This window comes from Sus scrofa, chromosome 7 (genome assembly GCF_054392235.1).
Source record: "Sus scrofa isolate SSC_HxYL_T2T_F1_AM1 chromosome 7, Sscrofa_HxYL_maternal_Yorkshire_Landrace_v2.0, whole genome shotgun sequence".
NCBI lineage: Eukaryota > Metazoa > Chordata > Mammalia > Artiodactyla > Suidae > Sus > Sus scrofa.
In genome coordinates this window covers 12,650,456-12,671,070 of record NC_139389.1, presented here as the reverse complement: position 1 = coordinate 12,671,070, position 20,615 = coordinate 12,650,456, and the positions used below count along the sequence as shown (strand labels likewise).

The following is a 20,615-nucleotide window of genomic DNA, read 5'->3' as shown; positions in this document are numbered from 1 at the left end:
AGTCCTAGGACAGACTTGCCTAGAGGCTGCCTGGCTAGAACTTTCAATAAACACATATTGTGGCTTTTGATCTTACATATTGCAAAATCATCTCTAGGTAGTATATAAAAATTTACCCCCCCCATATTGTGTCTTTTTTTCCCATAGCTAAGCCATTTATGAAAACGCTACTTGAAACTGCTCCAGACCTAATGAGAGTGTATAGAGGGAAAATAAGCCAAGAACTGAAAAATAATTTCATCTCAAGTATTGTAATCAGATGTCTCAAGTATTATATGACTTTTAAAAATAAGCATTGTGGGCTAAGCGTTATATGACTCCCTGTCTTCTTATCTAGGTGGGGTTTTCAAGTATGGCTCATTCTGGGGGGGGAGAGGGGATTTAAAAATAGAAGACTCTCCCCCCCACCCCCTACATAATTAGTACCTGTTTCCAGCTTGGAGCCCTTCCCCCGCCAAGTTCATTGCTTGTCACCTCCCAGGACTCATCCACATTCCCCTGATTCACGCCTTATTGTTTGTTTACAGGTTTGTCTCCTGGACTAAGGTTGGAGAGCTTTTTTAAGGACAAGGACAAACCCTTGTTCCTTTTTGCATTTCCCTTGGTGCTTGATGCAGCACAGTCAGACCTTAACCATTGATTAAAAAAAAAAAAAATTGTTAGCTCATACGTGAAAATTAAAAGAGCCAAACGAGACAAAAGCTCAGATCTGAAATGTTAACCCCATAGTGTAGGGGGTGCCTGGAACACAGGATTAAATGAATATGATATTCTTGATCCTGGGGTGGAATCAAAGAAAATCAAGCACTAATGCCGGTGTAAAACATTTCTTTGTCAGCTGCATGTTCCGGAGGAGAGGCCAGTCTTGTAGTTAAATCTGTTCCAGAGATGTTTCCAACCAGAGAGAATCAGACTGAAATTCTTTGGTCACCACGAGCCATCCGCAACAGAAAATGTAATTTGTGAATTGGGAATATAGGGCAGGAAACCCACATTTAGATCCTTTTGAGTAGAAAAAAACGTGTATCCATTCTGCCCCTTGTACGGCTTTCTTTTATGGCCCCGGCACACTCTTCACCACTGTTGATTATCCTGCCGCATGGAGAGTGCAAGGGCCATATTTTATTCATCAATATCCTTGGGACCTAGCACAGAGTAGGCACTCAGCACGTGCTGCATGAAGAAATGAGATGTTTCGGGTGTCCCAGCCGCTCGAAGACATAAAACCAGTGCGAAGACTAATGAGAGTTGGTTTCAGATGCTAGTAACTTGGGGTTTCGAAATAAGGAGCGACTTTAGACATTATTTTTATAAAAGTGGGTTGCATCCCTGAGTGACTTGCAAAGTAGAAATTACAGTTACAGGATGTTCAGTCCGGCAGGGTCTGAAGCTGGATCCATTTAAGAGCACCGCTCCTGCTCTTCTCCACTAGCCAGATAAAAGCAGTGAGTGGAGGTGAGCAAAGACTCTTTTAGACATCTTAGCTTGGCTGTATTTTGGTCACATTGCAAACTCACCCACTCTTCCTGCTTCTGCACTGAAGGTGGTGTCATTACCTGATGAAGGTAACCTGGGTGGAGACCTGGTCTCCGTGCTGTGGTCTGTCTTGATGTTTTCATCCGTAATGCAACGCTTTGGAATTTAGTATTTTTACGTATTGGAGACAATGTGTAGCGATGTCCAAGTTTCTTTTCTCTCCCCCATCTTCTTCCTTGGCAGTTCCCCATTTTAAATAGCATGTAGGATTCATCTCCACCTCGCCCTGAAAACTCTTTCCTCGCCCCCTTCCCTTTCAGGTGTCAAGAATGCTTGAACGTCACATGTTCAAAACAAATTGAAAATGCAGTAGAAAAAAAAAATAATGTATTGGGGAAATTAAAAAAAAAAAAAAGTGCATTACAAATCTCCCAGGGGGAAAAAAAAAAACAAAAAAGAAAATGAGTAACACCTTCCCAAAAGGTGAAAAAAAGCATATTAGTGTGTGGCTACGAGTGTTGACTGCTAACAGGCCAATATCATTACATAAACGTGGAATACAAAAGGAATACAGTGTTTGGTTCCGGACCTTGGCCCTCAGTTCTTCAGAGTAACAGGATATTATTTACAGGCTTTATAAGAATATTGTGTACTTGGAGGCAGGGCTTTGAGAGAAAAATGTAAAATTCTGAAGTCTTAGAATTAATTAATACGGCAAGAGTAATGGAGACTTAATGTACAAAGGTTGCAGTTAAGTTGATCTGTTAAAATGCTAATGGTTACTTGTAGCTACCAAGGCTTTGTATGCTAATATTCCTGGAGAAACATTCTGCAGAGTCACCAGTCTCTGCAATTTATCTGAATAAATGGCCACCTCCGTCTAGAATAGACTGATGGTGATGCTGTGTATTTAATATCCAATCTTAGAAGCTGTGGGGTTTTCTGTGAAGATTTTATTTAGAACAGGAGCTGTGTGTTCCATTTACTGTTCTGCTGTTTTGACATTGAAGTGGAAAGTCTGAGAGGAATTAAGAACTACGTAAAACAGGATCTTTGAACATCCTTGTTGAAGTCATTTTCTTAGAGAGACCTTGTTGAGGAAATTTTTGTGTTTCTCTAGGAGACTGATTCCTTTTTGTGGGATGGTGGCTGTTTCCTGGGATCCGATTCCCAAACATCTGTTCTGCTGTCAGAGTCTGGCTTTCCATCAATCATCTGCATATTTGATTTACACCTTGTTAAACCTCGTGATGGAAAGGATTTTTTATTAATGATGTGGAGATCATAAATTTCAGAGCGCTTTAGAGTGTTCTTTGTAAGAGTCAAATAGCAAACTTTGGCTTTTATAGCAGCAAAATGGATTGTGAGCTCGCTGGCAGGCTTGGGTTGTGGGTTATTGTGGATCGGCCCTGTTTCCATGGCGTGTGGCTAAGAGTTGTGTAGCGGGGCCATTAAAAAAGGCCTGTGGTTGAGTTTTGACTTGGAGCCGTTGTAAAATGTCAAATGGACGGAATTCATGGGAAACTTAGTTTGAATGGGACCAGCTGCAGTGTACATGAAATGGACATGCATGTTGGAAGTTTCCCCCTCAGTTGGGAGAAACTGATGGAAAGATGGAGAGAGCAGAGAGGGCCAGGTAAGCTGACATAGGCCTTAGACCAGCAGATCTCAGCCTGGGACCCCTTTGAGCCCGCTGGGGACACTTGGAAAGGTCTGGAGACATTTTTAATTGTCAGAACTGGGAGCTGGGGGAGTTCTGGTGGGGACAGGCTGGGGATGCTGCTGAGTATCCTGCCAGGCACAGAACAGAGCCCCCAACAAGAGAATTCTCTGGCCCTCATGTCAGTAGTACTGGAGGTGAGAAAGCTTGACCCTGTCCCTTTTTGTAGTTGCCAAGGTGGTAAATCAGAATGTCTTGGTGGAAGGTGAGCAGATGAGTGCAGGTCTGAGTGGGGAGTGCAGGACAAAGGAGAGAGATGGATAAAAGACCTGGTAGGGTTGTTGGAAACTGGGCCATATCTCATGTGTATGCAGATGAACACTGGGGAGCCTGTCTTAGGTGTTTGGGAAGGCTGGAAAGTATGTGGGCTGCTGGGTCATGGCCTTTGTCTTAGAGGTAACCTGGGTGTTTGTTTCCTTTTCTTCGAAGAACATGTATTGGTTTTCTAGGGCTGATGCAACAAATGACTACAAATGGGTGGCTTAAAACAACACTGATTTATTATCTCCCAGTTCTGTAGGTCCAACCCAGGTCTCACCAGGTGAAATTAAGGGGTCAGCGGGGCTCCAGGGAGAAGCCACATCCTTGCCTTTTCCAGTTCCTAGAGGCCACTTGTATCCCTGGGCTTGTGGTCCCCTTCCTCCATCTTCACTGCAGGCAACACAGCATCTCCCTTCCTTTCCCCTGCATCCCTCGCTGGACTCCCTTCTGCCAGCCTCTTCCACTTAAGGACTGTGGTTACACTGGGCCCTCCCGTACAATCCAGGACATCCTCCTCATCTAAAGGTTCTTAATTGAATCACACCTGGGAAATCCCTTTTTCGATGGCAGATGATTGAATCACACCTGGGAAATCCCTTTTTTCCATGGGTTATGGGGACATCTTTGGGGGTGGGAGGGCATTCTTTTTTGTTTGTTTTTAATGAATTTGATTGACGTATAGTCGACTTACAAAGTTGTGTTAGTTTCAGGTATACAGCAAAGTAAGTCAGTTTTACATATGTCCATTCCTTTTCAGATTCTTTTCCCCATATGTTGTTACACAGTATTAGGTAAGTTACCTTATACTGTACAGTAGGTCCTTGTTCCCTATTTATTTTAAATCTAGTAGTGTGTATATGTCAATCCCAACCCTCTAATTTATCCCCCCTGCATTTCCCCTTTAGTAACCGTAAACTTGGTTTCAAAATTTTGTAAGTTCTTTTGTATCATTTTTATTAGATTCCACGTGTAAGTTATCTCATATGATACTTGTCTTTCCCTGACTTCCTTCACTTAGTGTGATAATTTCTACATTTATCTATGTTGCTGCAAATGGTATTATTTCATTCTTTTTTATGGCTGAATATTATTCCATTGTATGTATGTACCACATCTTCTTTGTCTAGTCCTCTGTCGATGGACATTTAGGCTGCTTCAGTGGGGCATTATTCTGCCTACCCAGAACCCATAGCATGTACCAGTGCCATGTTTTGCTGACTCAAGCTAGATATAGTGAAAAAGGTTTATAAAAATTGTTTATAAAAAGTGTTTTAGAAGCAATTTTTCTTCTTGTTAGTATAGTAATGTGACTACACTATACTAGAAGACATTTGGAAGATAAAAGTAATTGTTTAAATTGGCAAAGACTTTCTGATGGAAGAGAAACCAAGAGGGAAACATGTAGCAGGAGAAACTGCAGACCAGAGATTTTAAAAATTGAATATTTAGCAAGTACTCCTGTATTTGGGGAAGGCTTGTTCAAAATTCAGATTCCTGGGGTCGAAGTGCCTGGCTAAGTGGCTTAGGGGTGGGGCCCCAGGATTGCATTTTTTTTTTTTTTCTTTTTATGGCTGCACTTGCAGCATATGGAAGTTTCCGGGCTAGGGGTCAAGTCGGAGCTGCAGCTGCTGGCCTCAAACCTGCATCCTCGTGGATACTAGATACTAGTCGGATTCTTAACCTGCTAAGCCACAGTGGGAACTCCCCAGGGTTGTATTTTTAATAAACACTCTCCTGTGATATATTTAACAAAAAAGATTCTTAGGTCACACTTTGAGAAACAAAATGTAAACCATGATTTTAAAACGAAGACGTAAAATAATTTAGTGTAAAATGAAGCCATTGCATAATATTGATGTTAGGAGGACAGAGCAAGTATATTAAGTATATTAAATCCTTGGCATTCTTGTCATTTCAGTTTCTTTTGGAGGATTGTGGTTTGTTTTTGGCATATTTGCATCTGTATTATATCAAGCTGTATTTATATTCAAAGTATATAATGATTTTGACCCTTGATTGTTCTTGTTAAGACTGTCATCTTCTCTGTGTGATTAATTGTTATGTTGATATAAATGCGATTTGGGGCTTAACTAATATTCAGCAAGAGCTAATGACTCCTGGGAATGTCAGTGACTCGCTGAGTCCTTTGTAAATCAGATATAAGTGAGTTCTCATTTCAGGTTTGTGTGAAAACTTAGAGACAACATTCATGAATTTCTTAACACATAATAGTTGCTCCGCAAATACTAATTCTAGAAACAGAGTGATGAGTTTGAGCTTTTCTTGGGCTTTTCATTTTAGGACTAGAAACTTAAGAGTTCAGGAGTTCCCATCGTGGCTCAGTGGTTAACGAATCCGACGAAGAACCATGAAGTTGTGGGTTCAATTCCCGGCCTTGCTCAGTGGGTTGGGGATCCGGCGTTGCTGTGAGCTGTGGTGTGGGTCACAGACGTGGCTCAGATCCCACGTTGCTGTGGCTCTGGCATAGGCCGCCAGCTACAGCTTCGATTAGACTCCTCATCTGGGAACCTCCACATGCTGTGGGAGCAGCCCTAGAAAAGGCAAAAAGACAAAAAAAAAAAAAAAAAAAATCAAAATTGCTATCCAGTCCTTAAGGCCCACCTTTGCTATGGCATCTTCTCTGATATTCTCTCCTGCCCAAAGTGTTTTGTTTTTTTTTCTTTCCTGAAGTTCCAGAGCTCTTCTTATATTCTTTTGCATTTTTGCAAAGAGGTTGTTGCATGTGTGTATACACTCTCTTCCCAGATGGAGAATAAACTTCCCAAGGGCATGGTCCATCATACCAAATACTTTGTTCTCCAGACAAGCACCTGGCAGAACTTCTGTCCAAAGCACATGTTCAGTATGGAGGCTGGTGAACTGACTACCATTTCATAGACAATGATGGTACCGTCGTACAACTTCTCAAACATTGTTTCTCTCTTCTTTAGAAATGGAAAACTTTGCGATGACTTTTGTAGAGTTATGTACTTTCTTAGGTTCATGATGTCACGATATCAAAAATTAGCTAGAGGGAGTTCCCATCGTGGCACAGCAGAAACGAATCCGACTAGGAACCATGAGGTCGCAGGTTCAATCCCTGGCCACGTGCAGTGGGTTAAGGATCCAGCGTTGCCGTGAGCTGTGGTGTAGGTTGCAGATGAGGCTCGGATCTGGCGTTGCTGTGGCTGTGGCCTAGGCCGGCGGCGGTAGCTCCGATTAGACCCCTAGCCTGGGAACCTCCATATGCTGTGGATGCGGCCCTAGAAAAGGCAAAAAGACAAAAAAAAAAAAAAAAAAAAAAAAAAATTAGCTAGAGCATTTCCATCCCAAACCATGCTATAAAATTTGGCTGTAAATGTAATAAAATTCATTAAGTAAAAAAAAAAAAAAAAAAAAAATCACTGTAGTAAATCTACTTTGATGAGGATGGTTTGTTGTTTTTTTTTTTTTTATAATGTTTTTTATTTTTTTCATTATAGCTGGTTTACAGTGTTGTGTCTGATGAGGACGGTTTGTAATCTAGATTATATATTCCACGTGAAACATCCAAATGAACTGTAACATTGAATTGTTGGTATGTGGTTGTGGCGAGCAGAAGCCGTTATTATATATTACTTGGTAAAATTCATATTCATATCTTGTCAGTTTACAGTGAGCCAGAGATTAAAAATAACATTTGTTTCCATTTTAGTAACTGCCTTCCAAAATATCTCAAGTCATTTTATTTTCTTTAGCTTGACTTCTAGTAGTGTTTTTAATATATGGCCTTTCAAGAAGTAATGAAATGCATCAATGCAACTTGGCAATGCATAACAGGACCTGCTTCTAGGATTATTTTTAATGATTAAACGTCAAATGGAGTGTATTTTTTTTTGTTTTGTTTTAAACTCAAAATACAGATGAGCTACGTACACCCAGAAAGAAATCTGAGTGGAATATTGCTTCTTGGCCCTTTGCATTTTCCCCACATCTTTTTTTCTTCAGATCTCTTCTTTCTTGCCGATTCACAATGAAAGGGGAAGCTTGGTGGGGAGCGCAGAGCATGTTCTATTGATGTACGTTGCTCATTCCCCTTTCTCTTCCGTGCTCATTCGAGGGGTGTACTGTAGCGGTCCATGGTTTTTGTTGGAGGAGGATGGCCTTCAGGCCCGTGTTTTCTAGAGGCAGCTCTGGTGGCTTCTGGAAAGTTGACTGGAGGACCATGAGCGTGGTTGGAATGCTCCATGGTCAGGCAGCGGGGGCGGTGAGAGCAGAGGCAGCCGTGCTGGAGGGATCGAAAGGGCGGGATTCAAGGAGTGTAGCCACGAAGTTAAAGCGTTCGAGTTTGGTACAGCTCACTTGAGCAAGAAGGGGAAAGGCAGAGGTGTGGACGCTGGTGTTTCCAGTCTGGGCCCCTCCGTGATCTGGGAGAATCAGGAATGGGCTTCATGGATCCCATGCAAGTGACGGGCCCCCAGAATCTCTCCTATCCCCCAACACTGCTTCTCTGCTTTTTGTGAAGATCCCTTAGCTTACCCCTTCTTGGCTGGGGACCCTGGCTCATGGCATCTGCCACTTGTCCTGGGTGGTCTGGGGTATCCGGGGCTCAGAGGTGAGAACAGGGGTGTGTGGGCGCCACTGATGTAAACGTGGGGGTGAAACAAGTGGGAGTCCAGAGCTGTCCTGTTGTCTAATAGGAAAGGCGGTGTGAAACATGTTGCCCAACGGAGATTACTCACTTCGGATTTCAAGAGCAGTGGGAGAAATTTGGTATTTAGCAGGTACACCCGTTGGCCCTTCCCTCAGTAATGCCTGATTCAGAGAACTTTCTTTGGTCAGACAGCACACCGAGGGGGTTCTACCAAGATAGAAAAGGAGAACAGTGCTTCCTAAACTATAATTACTTACGTGTTGCCATAAGTAAATATTTAAAATACACGAAAATGGCAACATCAGGAAATATGACTAAGAAGTCAAGATGTGACACACCCTTTTGCCCCCACCTTTGTGGTTGTTGAAAATTTCCACCAAGAATGAGATATGCAAAGAAGTTTAAGGTCAGTCCGTGAAGCCTCAGAGAAAGGCCAACATTTTCATGGTCTTTAATTTGACAAAATTAAAATCCAGGGCTGGAGCTTGCAGGTGGGAATCCACTATTTAAGCTAGGTAGCCTGTCATAATTAGATATGCGCTAGTACAGTGGTTTCCCTTTCTTATTAACTTCTGTACGGGAGTTTGGCATGGTAACAGAACAAAACAAAACAGGTCTGCTCCTAGCCATGTTGTTTGCACACACACGAGCCTTGAATTTATTTGGTTTGAGAGAAAGGGAAGTTTGGAAGGAGAATGAAATAAATGCCTCATGAGGTGGGCATAGTCCTGAAGGTTCGTTATCACTTGATATTAAATTGTATAATTTTTTACAAAGTAGGTAGCGCAATTTTTTCTTTTTTTGTCTTTTTGTCCTTTGAGGGCCACACCCAAGGCTTATGGAGGTTCCCAGGAGCCCTAGCCACCGGCCTATGTCAGAGCCACAGCAACACCAGATCCGAGCCACGTCTGAGACCTACACCACAGCTCATGGCAACGCCAAATTCTTAACCCACTGAGTGAGGCCAAGGATCAAACCCACAACCTCATGGTTCCTAGTCGGATTCGTTTCTACTGCGCCATGACGGGAACTCCTGTAGCACCATTTTAAAGAGTAATTATAATACCAAGAATGAGCTGGATTCTTCTGTATCCTGTAGTCTACAGACTTTTTCAAATTCATTAAAAAAAAAAAAAAAAAAAAAAAAAAAGAACTCTGTGTTTGTGGCATTCATATTGAAAACAGAGGAGTTCCCGTCATGGCTCAGTGGTAAAAAACTGGCTAGTATCCATGAGGATTCAGGTTCTATCCTTGGCCTCTCTCAGTGGGTTAAGGAACCGGTGTTGCAGTGAGCTGTGGTATAGGTCACAGATGTGGCTTGAATCTGTCATTACTGTGGCTGTGGTGTAGGCTGGCATTTATAGCTCCAATTTGACCATATGCCACAGGTGCAGCCCTAAAAAGCCAAAAAAAAAAAAATAATAATAATAAAAGGAAAAGAAATCAAAAAGAAAACACTTCAGCGGGACCTGGGACTGAAGGTAACAGATGTCATTAAGAAGGCCCGAGCCTTGCGAAGGCACAGGATATGATCATTGGATTTCTGGGTTGTACCCCAAATCTATCTTTTTTTGCCAAGACTATATACCATCTTAAGTAAGATGGTATATAATCTTACTTCTAAAATCAGGTCACATTCAAATGGGTCTCATTTTCCCTCCTCTGAGAATGTCACAGGTACACCGGCACGCAGCTTCTCAGTGGACACCATTGCTTGTCCTATACAGGCCATTATTCTCTTTAAAAACATCGAAAACTTCTGACTGACTGACCCTGCTAATTTTGTTTAGTTTGGGGATCGAAGGGAAAGATGTTCAAAAATAAAATTGGTACACAACCACACTCCGGCATGCTTCCGTGTTCACTTAAGTGAAGAGCAAGAGGAGCAAACGTGATGTCTTGTGTTGAGCACTGTGGGAAGTGCCGTGAGAGATTCCCCAGAAGGTCTCGAGAACCCTTGCCATCTTCTGAGAGCTTTCAGAGATGAAACGCACACACATGAAGCCATGTCAGCCACCATGGGGTCATGCAGGAGGAGGCACTTGATGGGGGTCCCTACCAGAGGCACTTCATGAGAAGGAAGAGCTGGCCTAGCTCTAGAAGGAGAGACATCTTGAGCTGGGTGTTGGCAAAATGATGAAGACTAAGCTAGAAGGGTATTCACTATGTTTTGAGTGACGCTGGGTTAGCAGAAGGGAAGCCATTGATGGGAGAGGAATAATGGATGGAGATGTCTAGTGAGTGGAGGGACCTAAGGGTTTAGAAAGCAAGTGAAAAGGATAATACTGTCTCCTGGCCTTCCTGGAGTGCCATAGCGATGGCAGGCATTTCATTGCTTTTGTCTAATAAACGTGCCTTCTGAGGAGTAAAGCAGGCATATGAGTGGAGGGTACCTGGGGGGTTGTTGACACAACCTCATTCGTCCTCGTGACCTTTTAAGCATCAAAAGATTGGATTTTTACAGCCCAACCTGCACATGTGGCTTTTGAGTGTGACTTCATTTCCCACGGAATTACCCAGTCTGCCTTGGAAGGCAAAAAAATCTTCCTGCTGTGTACATGTATTGGGGTGAACTCTGAACCAGTTCCCTGAGCACCTCCCATGTTGCAGCAAGCAAGTGATGCGGGTATGTCATGAGTTCTGAATAACTGTCAGAGGAAGAATCTGGATTGCTGGCATTCCCTAAATGGTTAATTGGAAAGGGGGCAGCAGAAGGAGGAATTCAGAGAGAAACTTTCATGTCAGACATATAGAAGTCGGGGTCCTGAACCTGTCATTTAGTTATTTAGCCCCTGGAGTACCTTCTTTCGCCTCATTCAGTGTCATTTCTTCATACTATTACATTTTGAATGGATAAGCCATGAGGTCCTACTGTACATGGGAAGCTATATCCAGTCTCTTGGGATAGACCGTCCAGTCTCTTGGGATAGACCAGGATGGAAGACAGTATGAGAAAAAGAATGTATATGTATGTATGTATGTATGTGTGACCGGGTCACCATGCTGTCCAGCAGACACTAACACAACACTGTAAATCAACTGTACTCTAATAAAAAAATAGAAAGGTGTCCGCCATCTAGGATGGTTGTAAGTATTAATGAGATACTGTCATTCGAAGGCTTCACACTGAAATATTAGGTATCATCATCATCATCATTATTATTACTGCCTCTGTATATTGACACCTACAGACAACCAGTGTTGTTTGGTTCTGAACCAGATAATGGTTTATAATTACAGGTATTACTTCAGTAACTGATTTCATGAAACAGGCTTTTCTGAATCTCCTTGGAGGAACTTCAAAAGCTCATTGTTTTCAGTTCAAACTAATCCTCCCTAGATTATTAAGGCCTAGGTGGGAAGAAAGGGTTGGCCCAAGCCATCTAAAAGGTAGACCTTTCATAGGTTCCTACCCGTAGAATCCAGGTAACCAAATGCTTTCTTCATAGCTAACTCTGCCCTACTGCTGTCCCCTCAGGGTTTTTGTCATGGTCATGGCCAGCCTGGGTGAACACGCCTTGTGTAGACTCACAGAAGCCAAGGGCAAGAAGAAAAGGAAGTTCTGTGCTTTTCTTCTGGGAAGGATCTGTAGAGCTTAGAAGGTCTCTTTAGTTAGCTGTTCTCACTTTGAGGACCTTGCCTCCCAGACCTTTTGGGCTGAGCGAGGGGGAGCCTGCAAGGTCAGAGCTGTTTTCTATAATCGTACTAGGTATTCCCATTCTCTCACAAGGGGTTTTCCAGAGGCTACTTGCGGTGGAATGATGATGTGTAATGAACATTTAGGACTCTGCATAGCTCAGGCAGCTAATATTATCTTCCAGGAAGCAGTGCCTGGTGTTACAAAACCCAGCATTGAAAAAGACCCATCCAAAAGGCAAGACAAACCAATGCATTTTAATACAACAGCGTACAAAGGGTTCCTTGCTACGTTTCAGATTCCACTTTGCTGCCATCCTTGAAGCAACTAGCACGTGTCAAGTTTTGGCGTAGCAGGAAAGAACAACATATCACAACAAATGGAATCCAGAGGCACTTTTAAGAGATTTGTGGAATGGTAAAATCAGTGTAACTCTTCTCACTAGTTTTTGATTTTGAAAGAATACAGTTATTTTGCCATTTCATGTAACATGCAATGGGTATATGGTTACTTAAACTAAATGAATGAATACGTATTTCATTATTTCATTTCATTTTATTTCATCTTTTTTAGGGCCACACTCACGGCATATGGATGTTTCCAGGCTAGGGGTCCAGTTGGAGCCGCAGCTGCCGCCTTATGCCACAGCCACAGCAACAGGGGATCTGAGCCACTCTGCGACCTATACCATAGCTTGCAGCAGTGCCGGCTCCTTTAACCCACTGAGCAAGGCCAGGGATCGAACCTGTGTCCTCATGGATACTAGTCAGATTCATTTCCACTAAGCCCCAATGGAAACTCTGAATATATATTTTAAAATTCAGTTTTAATTTCTAATATGATAAATATCATTAAGTGTAATCTGTGTAATTAAAAGCACATTGGGGTCCTCGATACATTTTAGGAGTGTGAAGGGGACTTGAGATCAAAAGCTTTGAGAACCACTGGCCTAGTGTATTGTTTACCCCAGTGTATTCTGGTCAGTGCAGGTCTACGGGTTGCTTATTTCATCTGGAAAAAGTCTTCTGTGGTCTAATATATTTTGGGCCAAGATGCATGCTTTTTCCCCCTTGGAGATTTATCAGACATGGTAATACACCAGCGTCCCTCAAAAGTGTTTCCCAAATTTATCCCAGCCTTTTTTTTTACGTTGTGTTTTTAGGATAACAAAATGTTCCATGATAGAATCTGTCAGCTCGTTAAACACATCAGCTCATGTCTGATATGTGTTCCCCTCTTCTCATCTTACAAAAATAAAAAGCAGGAGTTCCTGTTGTGGCTCAGCGGGTTACAAACCTCCCTAGGATCCATGAGGATGCAGGTTCGGTCTTTGGCCCCACTCAGTGGGTCAAGGATCCAGTGTTGCCGTGAGCTGCGGTGTAGGTCACAGACCTGGCTGGGCTGTAGAGTTGCTCTGGCTGTGGCTGTGGCTGTGGCCAGCAGCTGCAGCTCCGATCCTGTCCCTGGCCTGGAAACTTCCGTATGCCACAGGAGCAGCCCTAAAAAGCAATTTTGGTCAGGTACTTTCCTTGAAATTCCTCCTTTATTTAGAGGAAGACCCATGACACTTTACCACCTAGTGATTAAGTGATTGCCTCTCTTTTTTCAAAAGAAAACCACTATGATCCTACTTTGCTTACAATCTTGGAAGCTGTTTTTAACTTGTTTCCAGATTCCTATGTTTTAAAACTCTATTTTAGACCCTTTTGTGTGTTAATTCGTAGCATCTGCTCCCATGTCATAAGACAGCATAATCTCATCTCCATACTGTCGTCCAAATTGCAGGTTAAGTCCCAGCAGCCTCACTCTGGAGGCATCACGACTGTTTGCTGTTTCGAAATGGCAAAAGTTACCTTCAGGGAGGCCTCATGCGCCTTTAGAAAACGCAGTGGCTTTTTGTAACCGAAAGATTTATAAATGGCCATGGATTGGGTTGTATTTCTTTTTACGAGTCTGTCTTCCCAGCTTTTGGCTGCCATTGGTTGTGGGCACAACCCTCACAGTTAAAACAAAAGTAAAGTACTGCACAGTGTGGATGGGGGCACGTGTTGCTGGCTGCTACTTGATAGGCATTTCCCTCCCAAAAAATAATGCTGCATTAACCAGAAACAGGCCTTTCTGACAGCAGTGCCGTTGGAAATGTGTGTGGAGGCAGAAGCACAGTGACCATTTCTTCCCCTTTCTGTATTTTGTGGGTCTGTGTCAGGGGAAGAATGGAAGAGTCTTAATTTATTATAATAATTAAATCAAAGGACAGCAGCCATTGTATTTTAGACAGCTCAGGAGTGTTCTCTTTTTTTTTATGTTTTGGTCTTGCCACTTCCTACTTAAAAACTTAATATTGTTGGAATCCTTAGTGACTTTCTGTTGCCAACTGAAAATTGGCTTTCCCTTAGTATTTTAAAAACTCAAGGCAGAATTTACGGTGGCTATCGTATTCAGTATCTTGCGCTTTTCCTGACCTCGTAGTAGTTTGAGAGAGCCAAGTGTGAAAGGACTACATTCAGTCTATAGGAATATATTAGAGCATTGGCAGACTGTGCTGGAAGTTCTTCGATAATCAGATCAGCTGGATTAACCAGACTGAGGTTACTCTTCCAACCACAAGAGGCTGCCTTTCCATCTTCTTTGACCATTGAGTACAGATGGTAATCTATTTGGGATATCAAAAATCAAAGAATTGTAGAGCTCTGTGGCAGACTTAGAAGTGCGGTGTGAAGATGCATATGCATTGTGTATCGCTGGTGTAAACCAGCGATACACAGTGTTAGCCCTTTGGACAGTATAAAGTCAACTTTCAAATATGCACATCCAAAGTAGGAGAATAGGTATTCTAGAGGGGACTTGACATGCAGTCATTAAGAGGCGAGGCTGTGGAGTCAGATGACGTGAGTTTGAGTCCTGTCTCCATCCCACATGTGTGGGTGTTGGGCAAGTGAGAGGTAACATCTCTGTGACTCAGTATCTCCGACTGCAAAATGTCATGTCAAATTTCCAGACAGCGCCTTGCACATTGTAAGTATTAGTTATCTGTTGATATGTAACCAATTGCCCTAAAATTTGGTGACTTCAAGCAACAAATATATACTATCACATTTCCTTGAGCAGGAATCAGGGCACACCTTAGATGGGTGTATCGGGCTCAAGGCCTTTCATAAGGTTATGGCTAAGTGGTTAGCCCAGGCAACAGTCTCATTTGAAGGAGGGGGGACGGGGGGTGTGTGCTGGGGATCTGTGTCCAGGTTCACTCACACGGATGGCAGCAGGCCACGTGGGCCCCTGCACAGGATGACCTCACAACCTGGCAGCTGGTCCCCCCCCCCGCCCCCGAGTGAGCCATCCAGGGCATCCAAGATGGAAGCCAGCCTACGTGTAACCTCGTCTTGGAAATGATGGTCCCCCACTCTGTTTACTGGAGGCAGAGGCACTCAATCCAGTCCATGCTCAAGGGGAGAGGATTCTCTAAGGGCATGAATACGAAGAGGTGGAATCAGTGGGAACCATCCTGGAGGCTGCCTGTAACAGTAACTGATGCTTTATCTTATACCATCTATCCACGAGTTGGTGAATTCTAAAGTCTATATCCATGCATCTACTTGCTACCTCACTAGGGCATCTCACTGGCCTCTTAAACGTAACATGGGAAAGTGGAACTCCGCTGGAGTTCCCATTGTGGCTCAGTGGTAATGAACCCGACTAGTATCCATAAGGATGTGGGTTTGATTCCTGGCCCTGCTCAGTGGATTAAGGATGTGGCGTTGCTGTGAGCTGTGGTGTAGGTTGCAGATGTGGCTCAGATCCCGCGTTCCTGTGGCTGTGGCGTAGGCCAGCAGCTGCAGCTCCGGTTCGACCCCTAGCCTGGGAATTTCCATATGCCATGAGTGTGGCTCTAAAAAAGACAAAATTAAAAGAGTAAATAAATAAATATTAAAAAGAAAAATGGAGCTCCCTGACACCATTTTTCCCAATTTCCATTCACCAGCTTCCATCTTGGTGAATGGCAACTCCATTCTTAGAGGTGTTTGGATTCAAAACTAGGAAGGATCCTTTTTATGTCTTTTATACCATTGGTCAACTTGGCCTTCAAAATATATTCAGAACTCCACCAGGGCCCACAGCCTCCTCCCCCGGTGTCACCTCTTTGGTCCATGTTTTGCATGTCTCACCTGAATTTTTGCAGTAGCCTAAGTAGGCTTTGTGTTTTCAACCCTGTGCTTTTATAATCTCTTTTTCACACAATGGACAGAGTGATCCCTTAAAACACAGGGCAGATCCTCATCCTCCTCCATTCAAAATTCTCTAGTGTCTTCCTATTTTACTTAAAGTAATAAGCCAAAGCCTCTGCAATGGCCTATAAGGCTTTTTGTGATCATAACGTTATTTTTCTCTATCTTATTGTATATGATGATGTATATATGTATAATAAATGCTTATAAATGTATATCTATGCAAACACATATTCATATGTTTTATTTATCAGTAACTTATTTTCTAAGTGGTGTAAGGGAGGGGAAATCTCTTTCCAAGCAGAAGGCTCAGGAGTTCCCATTGTGTCTCAGTGGTAACAAACCTGACTAGTATCCATGAGGACGCAGGTGTGATCCCTGGCCTTGCTCGGTGGGATAAGCATCTGGCCTGGCTGTGGCCGTGGTGGAGGCCAGCAGCTGTAGCTTAGATTCAACCCTTAGCCTGGGAACTTCCATGTGCTGCATGTGCAGCCCTACGAAGACAAAAATTAAAAATAAAAATAAATAAGTAAATGGAAGGTTCCTTTTCCAGTTCTATTTGTGGGTTGGAACACCCATTCCCCCACTGACGGGGTATTCCATCGTGAACCTATCACTCGCTTTCTATCTTTGTCTAATTGTTGAGTTTTAGGAGAGCTATCCACTTGATAGATCATACAAGATAAACTTGTGTTTGTGTTTGATTTGGTACACTCAGTTCTACACGTGAAACTATAAAAACAACTTGAATTACCATTGGGAACTCATTATGGAGAACATTTACTTATGTCCCTTTAGCTGATAGGTCAGGAACTAATTCTGCTTAGGAGATGGTGACTTAAATTTAAAAATCCCCTTAGCTGCAAAACTAAGCCTAAAACAAAAACAAAAACAAAAACAAAACCCAACCAAAAACAAACCCTCATGGCTTTGAGGCCGCTGGTTTTGATTTACTTTGGTATTCTGTACTTTGCTGCTTTGGCTGCTTCGAAGAAAATTATCACAAAAATGCTTATCAAATTTTAAAAGCCTGTAAGGATGTCATCTGGAGCGAAATCCTTGTTTACGTAACTCGCGTTCAGTGTTCAGGCATATCAATGAATGCTCTAGGCCTCTGGTGTTCTTTTCTCCCTTCTGGACTTTTAGTCTTATCTCTATTTATAACTTCAACTGGCAAACAAGAACCCGGCAGGCAAAGGAGATTAAACTCCAGCCAGTTTGTTTTGTGGGTGATGAGCAGCACTGCTGAAAAGTTTGCTGGAGCAGGAACGTGTACTGCAATATTTGCTTAAAAGGAGGTGTGTAGAATTTTCAGTGGTTTTCTTTTGATAAAAATTTTTCTCCTGCTTATTGCTCTATGTATAACTGAGGGTCAGCCATAAATCACAAAGTGAATCACTTCCAACTTACCCACATCCACAGAGACAAGAATGGAAAATCTGGTCTCTTAGATGAGTCTTTTTTTTTCTTCCTCTCCTCTGCAAAGAGTCTAAGTCTTACTCCTCTGGACACCTGGCATTGGCAGCCAGAGAAGGGCCTGGAGTTCATAATATATACCTCTCCCAGATAATTTTGCTTTACTCGGTGGCAAGAATATAATCCAGAAATGAAAATTTTTTAGGGCAAAAAATAGACAGAAAAAGAGAGAAAGGATGCTATGAGAAAGTATTGTGCTTCTGGTAAACTTTTCAAACCAGCGCATTCCTTTCCATTCAGTGACATTATGTCCATTAAGAGTCTGTTGGCATTGGTGAACTTGATGAAACATTGTAAATCAACTATACTTTACTAATAAAATAATAGAGTTGGTTGGCATGAGTGACTAAACCCAGAGTCTAATCAAACATCAATTAATTTGCTGTGTGGCTTTAAGAGGTCCATCAACCTCTCTGGGTCAGCAGCTTTATTCGCAGAAGAATCTTGGACTAGGTGACACAGACAGTTCCAGTTCTAAAATACCAGGACCTAAAGCTGGTAACAAATCAGAGAAATGCAGCAGTTTATTTTTAGTAAAAGAAGATTGATAGCAGCCAACAACTCTCAGTGGGCCCGCTTAAATCCTTCTCTCTCCAAATTCTGTTTTTACCAAAACTGTAAACTAAAGAGGGTTTGTCATGCTTTGAACTTCCTGGCTGGAGTTGATTTGTATCAATATGTTACTGTTACACATTTGAGTGGGAGCCCAATTACATTTCATGAAAACTGCTTAGGAAAAACTAATAAAATTGTAACAACCCCACTTTCAGTGGGTATTGATGGCATCAAGAAAACAAAAAAGCCTTTGCCATTTTCAGGCAGTTGCTCTTCTAGCTAGACTGAAAATATCATGGCCTTAGACTCCACTCACTTGTTTAAACATTAACCAGCAGTGGCTTTCTCGGGCCCCTCCTCGAAATCTTGAAGTGCCTACATGATTTGAACCAGGTACTCACAACCCCCCAAAAGTCCTTTTAAAAAACAGCGCACATTCTATAAAGTCATAGCTTCAGAAGGCTTTCAAGGAATTGATTATTCACTCAGCCACCAGTGAGGCACAAAAAGTGTACCCTCTCTCTTACAGTGGTGTCATTTGATGATGAGATCTTTGGCAGTTGCCTCAGGACCTTTGGCGATTCCTAGAGGGTTTAGAGTTACCAGGAGGATGCAGTCACTGTGGTTAGAGAATGGGAGTGACAACCTTCCAATGGGCTTTCAAAATAGGTGCCTGCGGAAGAGCTCAGAAAAGCCTCCAAAAGGATGCAGACATCGTTTGAAGACCATTTTGCAGGCTCTCAGATGCCCCTGGTTCAAAGTACAAACAGAAGGGTGGATTTAACCAAGCATCAGAAGAAGCTAGAACAGCACCCTGTGACAAGGGAGCCTCGGACGCTCCCAGGGCAGAAGAGAGCTTTTCAGAGTGACCTTGTCACACGCAGCTCTAGTGTGTAGGCTTTCTCAGCTGCTCTGAGTGGGGGCGAAGAGGCATGCATATCTTACCCTTTCATTTCATATTCAGTGTGTAAAGTCAAGGCTGCTTTCCAGCTTCGGGGGAGAAGGTGTTTTTCTAGAGGTCCCAAGAGTCAGAACGAAAACCCATCGATTACCTATTTGTAGTGCAAAATGGAAAATTTCCTCTCTCTCTCACCTTTTCGGATCGGTCTGACTAGCCCTTTGTTTAATATCGCCTCCTTTAATATCGTCTGAGACTTTAACAGGCAGGATCAGATGAATTGTAATTTGAAACAAAACTTTTCCCACTTTCTGCCCTTTATCCAAGCGTCTACTGTTTAAACAAGGGAGTTGAGCGTAAGAGAATGGCGCACCAGTAGCTCTATTTCAATGTGGTGAATCCTTCTTTCTGTATTTATTTCGGTGGGTAAACTTGGAGTTTTACGAGCACATTCCCAGCAGTAGGTATCATCATATCAAGATGCAGCACCTAGCCTAGCAGGTACTTTGTTGTCTTTCTCCCCCCGCCCCCCATCTCCAGTATTTTAGGGCACCATATGGAGATCAGTCGTGTGATAGCTGCATTCTGGTAATTAACATACTTGTTTGAGGTTATAAAATATACATCTGAGAAAAGCCAGGGATTTCCCCCTGAATATCAACTTACTGCTTGAAGTGGCATTTATTTTTCACTCTGACTTGGTGTTTTGTTTTGTGTTACTGCAGCATTCTGGAGCACAATGGAAGAGTTTATTTTGAGGCTTCAAAAGTAGTGCTGCTACAGATGAGGAGCAAGAGAGAAAGTGTGGACCTCAGCCTGCAGGAGCGGTCTTGAAAGTGATCTTGGGTAAGTCATCTGGAGACCTTGGCGTTCGTGAGCTTTCAGTATCATCAGCCATCATTTATTTGGTGTCCCAGAACATCTTACTTGGGCGCATGGCTGTTTCTCTACAATCTGAGCAGCAGGATGCTGAGAAAGTGTTGTCCTAGTAATGAAGAGCTGAGAGAGCCAACTCAGTTTACTTAGTGTGTTTGTTTCTGAGGTGTGCAGAATAACAGGATTTGAGCAGAATGCATTTGTGGTTAGAAAAGACAAAAGGTCTACCTTAGAGAACTCTTCAGATGTGGACATAGTAAGTAGAAGACTGTGTACCACAGAATTATTAATAAAAGTGAAATGCATAAACAGATAATTAGTTGAATAAATTGCGGTACTTGGATTCCTAGAACATCCTATATGTAGCAGTTCCCCCAAAGCAGGTAAATACATATATGTATATGTGTACACACACACACATATGTACTGACATTTGAAAAGCTCCAGAATCTATTATTATACAAAAAAGCAGCTTTGAGAAAAATAAAGGCACCAGCTAACCTAAAAAAGAAAAAATCACACCCCGCTGTGTGAACATGTATGCCAGATGCATATAAACCAAATAGAGTTGTGGCTCTCTTCAGGAAAGCATCTGAAATGTGCACACACTTGTTTCAAGTATATATATACACACACACATACACATACACACACACATACATTCATGGCTTTCTTTTGGTGTGTACAGTTAAGAAAGCAAATAAATATATGTCTTAAAAAACAAAAAGAAAAAACCACAACCAAACACACAAACAGCAAGCTGTCTCTTCTGTATATTCCGTTTGAGTCGAGCGCATAAAGGATAGGTCATACAAGAGGCAGTTGCTTCTGTCTGAGGGCAGGGGTGTTATCCTGTG

The 20,615-nt window shown here is 42.5% G+C and overlaps 1 protein-coding gene across 1 annotated transcript in view; it reads left to right on the top strand.

Moving 5' to 3' along the window:
- Window positions 1-20,615, top strand: part of ATXN1 (ataxin 1) — a 417,087-nt gene that overhangs the window by 78,111 nt on the left and 318,361 nt on the right. The window contains exon 3 of the mRNA XM_021099771.2: window positions 19,608-19,728. The gene's annotated coding sequence lies outside the window, so the exon portion shown is untranslated. The remainder of the gene's footprint in view (window positions 1-19,607; window positions 19,729-20,615) is intronic.